We start from the raw sequence: 6,275 nt of genomic DNA, 5'->3' as shown, positions 1-6,275 counted from the left end.
TTCCTTATTTGTAGATTGGAAAGATATTTTATTTTTCTCTTTGAAAAATTATTCACATGTAGAAAATTAAAATTATAGAAATTTCTTTTTATCAACCATGAAGGGATTTTAAAAGGAAATTTTATTTTTTAAAAATTTCCAAAGACAAATAAGGAAGTTTTAATTGTTGATTAAAATTATCCTATTTGCTCTACATGAGGTGGCCGGCCACATACAATTAATTAGGAAAATTTATTTAATTTTTCTTAATTAATTGTTGTCAAGGAAAGTTAAGGAAATTTTATTATAAATAAATTTCCTTATTTGCCAAAGCCAAGGAATATAAAAGAAGGGGTAGGGGTGCCTTCATGGGTGACAACTTCTATTGTTCTCTTCCTCTTTTCCTTGGTGTTGTGGCTGGCCATACTCTCTTTTCTCTCTTCCTCTTTGTGGTGGCCGAATTCTTCATCTCCTTTGAAGCTCTTGTGGTGGCCGGATACTACTTGGAGAAGAAGAAGAAGAAGAAGGAGAGAAAGCCTGCATCCCTTGGAGCTTGGTTGGTGGTTTTCTTCTTCCTTGGTGAAGCTTTCTTGTTTTGGCCGAACCTAGCTAGGAGGAGAAGAAGGTGTTTGGTGGTTTCTCATCTCGGAAGATCGTTGCCCACACAACGTCCGAGGTTAGAAGAGGAATACGGTAGAAGATCAAGAGGTTTTTCTAAAAGGTATAACTAGTAATTTTTCTTTCCGCATCATACTAGTTATTTTTGGAAATAATACCAAATACAAGAGGCTTACGATTCTAGAATTTCGAATATGTTTTTCGATGTTGTGTTCTTTTGTTTTTTCTTTTCCTTGTGATTTGATTGTTCCTTTCGGTTAACCTAAAGTTATTTTAGGAAATTAAATATTAGCTTTCCATAAAAGGTTTTGTCTAGTCGGTGGTGGTTGCTCCCATATCCAAGAAGGTCATGTGCCTCGCCACGTCAGTACTGGGAACCAATTATGGAAATTAATATTTAATGGAATTAATAACTTAAGGTGACTTGGGTCGAACGTGTTAAGTTCCGCAGGAGATCCAAGTCAAAACCTAAAAGAACAAATAGATTAAGTTTTGGATCAAACGTGTTAAGTTCTGCAGGCGATCCAAAATTTAATTTAAAAGAACACATGGTAGCTAGGAAAAGGTTCAGACCTTTGTACAAAATTTTTGTATAGTGGAACCTCTAGGTTTTCCGAGTAGCAACCAACAAATGCGGATTATGAAACATACACTACTACTGCCTACAAAGGATGACTTATAACTCCTTTTACATTACTGGACTATGGTCTCTTACATAAATTATGGGTCCATGACCCCGATTCCGTTAAAGATTTTCCCAAGAAATTGGGCACTATCATTTCCACAGCATTGGAAGAAGAGGAAACCTTTGTTGTTTGCACTTTTGGCAGTACTCCACCAGAATGGCTAGAACTCAAGATAGAACTAGCTAGGTATTTAGTCAAAATTGACATCAATGAGGTTGGTGGGTACCAAGCAGAACTAAAAGATTATCCTTCTGACCCAGACTTTGATTGGGAAGCTTTTCCTTCTTTTCCTGATCAACTTAAACATTGGCGTGCCTCTATTCAAGGGACACATTGGGGTTGGGACAAAATTGAAGACACTGATACTTACCTTCTTATCGGAAAATCTTTCACCGAGAAAATTTATTGGCCAAAGGAAATGAACACCAGGTTCTTTCCTTTTAATTTCACTATCCAACATACTATGCTCTTTTAATATTATCAAAAGAAGACAGAACTAATGAGTAGTAAATGACTTGCTAATTCAGCACTTTCAGCTAGAGCTTATAGGCCTGCCCTTGCCCGTCATAGAGCGCCAACTCAAGTATCTAGCTCACAAGCACCATCTCTAGACTCCATAGGAAAACAGAATCTTGATAACATGGAAGACCCCTAATCAATCAATCTATTCTACAGAAGCTCCACTCATTTTACTTTACAAAAGCGCCACTCACTTTACTCTGCAATAGCTCCACCAAAACACCTCTACAGTAGCTCCACTAGCAACCACCTGTCCATTACCTCTCTTTAGCCCTCCTTTTCAGCCATCTGTCTTCCACTCCTAAAAGTCACCACCAGGGCCTCCTCCTTTTCTACCACTTGTCTTCCATCTCCAATCAGACCCCTTCTCTTACAAGTAAGCATTCCTTATCCCTAAAGAAATCCCCCTGCCTATAAGAAGCCTCACTCTTCTGCTTCTAAGGGCATGGAGCAATCACTTCTTCTGCTTCACCTTCCTCTTATGCGTAATCTTTCTCAACTTTCCTTAGCCTTAGTTTCTGTAAGTTTTATTTCAGCACCTGTACTGTCACGCCTCAGAGGAGTCCTTGCCAGACGAAAATCTAGTAGTATCTCCCCTATATCGGTGACAATATGAAACTTAAGTACATAGCCCTCAAGGCCTCTCAATCCTCGACCAATACAATCGGTACATAAGAAATAATTTAAATAAACATTCCATGCAATTATAATGGTACAACCTCAGGCTGACTATACAACAAATTTCAACCACGTAGTTTAATATAAAACCTACTCCACTACAACGAGGAAAACACAACACATAACGGAAAACCATCGCAGCGGAAAACATGGACAGCACACCAAAAACTCGATATAAGATCCACGAGTGCCAGAAACAAACATCACTAGTATGTACATCAAATAACAAGAAATAAAAGACCAGAAAATAGAAAACCATATCAACATAGAGTGGGGACTAGTGACTGGAACCTCCTAACGACTTCAACCTGAAATAGGAAATAATCAACGGAGTGAGTTCAAGAACTCAGCGGGTATCGAGCAGACATGCATAGTAAGATATAGCTATCAGCAATAATCATGCAGTACAGTCTTTTGTCTAATAACAAGAAGTGCAAAACTGAACAACAGTACTCACCAGGACCTCCTATCCGGATACAAGGGTCGTCAGACCAAATACCTGTCTCCTATATACATGTCAATCATATGCAACCACTAAAATGTAACATCCAAAATGCAGCAATCACAAGTAATAAATGTAATCCATGCATATGATGCAAATGACATGGTCACCCCTGACTCCAGTCAGCCACCTCACACGCGATGGTGTGGTCGAGTGGGTAGGGCTATGACAACTGTGCACTCTGCCATCACTACTCTTAAGTGACCGAGTGGATAGAATGTTGTTGGAGTACACCTATCCTCCTACCCCAAACATAGGGGAGTCTAAGCTCTCATCTCCCTATGTCATAATCAAGAGGAGGGATCCCTGCCTGCTGTTAGGATCCTTTGTACGGCTAGAGAGGGGGGTGTGAATAGCCGACCCCAATCTTTCGCGTTTCTTCCTACGATTAGGTTAGTGCAGCGGAAATACAACGTAGAAAGAAAACAGGAGAAGAAAGACAAACCATATAACGAGGTTCGGAGATGAACTCCTACTCCTCGGCGTGTCCGTAAGGTGGACGAAGCCTATCAATCCGTCGGTGGATGAGACCCCGGAAAACCGGCTAATAACAACTCCTTCTGGGTGGAGAAACCTCGCCACAATAACTTGCAACAACAAGATAGAAATACAGCAAGAAATACAAACAATATGAATGTAAAACACCTTGCTTGCCTTCGACTGGTTTCCGTTGACGAAGCAGCAACTTCACGGAAGAATAGCAGCAGCTGACCAGCCGGGGAAGCTCACACGAAGCTTCACGAATCAGAGAGCTCAGCAAAGCTCAAATCACAGTCTCGTGAGAAAGAGAGTTCTCCTCCTTCGTCTTCTGTAGAGGTCTTATACCTGCACCTGCGAAGAAGACAAAGAAGACACAGAATCTAGTCGTTGTGTCGCAACGGCTAGTGCGTGGACCGATCAGGCTAAAGCCTGATCGGTCCAGATCCTATCTGATCGGTCTGCAGACCGATCAGGACCTGTGCTGATCGGTCCCCAGACCGATCAGCACTCTTCACAGAGAACTCGCCCAAGTTCTCTGTTCGTCTCCTGATCGGTCTGTGGACCGATCAGGGTGCATGTGGATCGGTCCACAGACCAATCCTCTCCTTTTCTCTTTGCCTTCTGTTCGCTTTCTGATCGGTCTGCAGACCGATCAGATAACATACAGTAGCATACTGTTTGGTTACTGATCGGTCACCAGACCGATCAGATAACCAAGTGTATCACTGATCGATCCAGAGCTTGGTTTTTGCCCAAACCAAGTCCCAAGCCTTCCAAACCAACATCCGGTCAACCTTGACCTGTTGGTACATCATACTTAGCATCCGGTCACTCCATTGACCTGCTAAGACTTCCCACCAAGTGTCCGGTCAATCCCTTTGACCCACTTGGTCTTTTCTCTTCGTGTCAAGTATCCGGTCACTCCCTTGACCTACTTGACCTTCTCAACACCAGATGTCCGATCACCCTTGATCCATCTGGATTTTCCCTTGCCCGGCTTCACTCACCAGGACTTTCACCTAGCTTCACTCACTAGGGTTTTCACCTGGCTTCACTCACCAGGATTTCCACCACTGCCTGGCTTCACTCACCAGGACTTCTACACTGCCTAACATCCCAGTTAGGACTTCCCACTTGCCAAGCTTCCTGCTTGGACTTTTCCGTGCCAAGTCTCCATACTTGGACTTTTCCAGAATCAGGTCAACCAAGTCAACCTTGACTTACGGTTGCACCAATAATCTCCCAAACATCTATTCTTGTCCCATATCAAGAATAGAACTCTCTCACGAGTGTCAAACATCAACATGCAACTCAACTAGGTCAACCTTGACCTAAGGTTGCACCGACAATCTTCCCAAGTCAAACATCAAAATACAACTCGAGTCAAGTCACCTCGAGTCGGGTCAACCAGGTCAACCTTGACCTAAGGTTGCACCAACAATCTCCCCCTTTTTGATGTTTGACAAAACCCATAATCAAGTTAGGTTAACCCGATAACCTAACTTTGGTTTTCCAACCATCTTCCAATGTCCAATGTTCTTTCCTTGAACATTCTCTGGACATTCTCCCCTTAGGTTAACCCGATAACCTAACTTGGGTTTTCCAATAATTCTCCCCTTTTTGACACACATCAAAAAGAATTCCAATGTTCTTCCTCGAACATTCCTTGACATTCTTCCCCTAGTTTAGGTTAACCCGATAACCTAACTTGGGTTCTCCAATAATTCTCCAATGAACACTCTCCCCCTTTTTGACACACATCAAAAAGAGAGAATCAAGGTCAAGAGTTTCTTCCTAATGAAAGTCTCATACCTTTCATTGAAACTCTTAATTTCCCCTTGATACTAAACTCAACAATCAACTTAGTGATAATCTCATATCACTAATTCTCAAAAGTCTTAAGGAGTAAAAACTCCCCCTAAAAGTCAACTCCTCTTGACAATTAGGTAAAACTCCCCCTAAAGGTCCACTTCCCCTTGACCATTGCACCAACAATGTCTTTGAGAGTTCCAAACCTTTAGAAATCCAAAAACACCACTTCCATAACTGAAATTTCAGACAACAGTTGAAAAATCAGAAATTGGCACGCACTGATCGGTCCCTGGACCGATCAGGCCCACCAGATAGCACCACGCTCTCTGGTTCTTACTGGATCGGTCTGCAGACCGATCCATGCTTCACTGGATCGGTCCACAGACCGATCAGGACTTACCTGGATCGGTCCCCAGACCGATCCAGACTCTGATAGGCATATTTCTGAAATTTCCTTCCCGAAATTCAGAAACTCCTAGAAAATTCCAGAAAATTCAAAAATTGTGAAATTTTGAGGATACATTCCTCATAACATATACTATCATGGAAAAATAGTTTTCTATGAAAATAACTTCCATTTTCAAATCTTGATACAAAGTTCAAAAACTTTGAAATAGTTCAAGTTTAACTCAACTTTGTATCACAATGTTCAATGATGAATGCTATCACTAGGAAAGCTTCATCAAGGTTTTTCAAATCAATTTTAAAATGCTTTTAAAACCATTTGAATTTAGGACCATAATCTTAGGGCTAGATGTACATGACTTGTACACAAGCTTTCCCTATGATCCTTAATTTCTTGAATTAGGGTCATCTAGGTACAAGGACTATGCACCTTGATCCTAACTCATGATCCTAATATCTCACACACATCTAAGGTGTATCAAACCACATTCAAGTCAATTTGATGTGAGATATGGATTAAGGTCAACTTAGGCTAAGTTCTCATGCATTTTCTAAACACCAATTTGATCTCAATATCAAATTATATGTTTGTCCTT

The sequence above is a fragment of the Zingiber officinale genome, chromosome 1A (assembly GCF_018446385.1).
Source record: "Zingiber officinale cultivar Zhangliang chromosome 1A, Zo_v1.1, whole genome shotgun sequence".
Taxonomy (NCBI): Eukaryota; Viridiplantae; Streptophyta; class Magnoliopsida; order Zingiberales; family Zingiberaceae; genus Zingiber; species Zingiber officinale.
The sequence above is the reverse complement of the archived record's forward strand: the minus strand, read 5'-3'. Positions refer to the sequence as shown.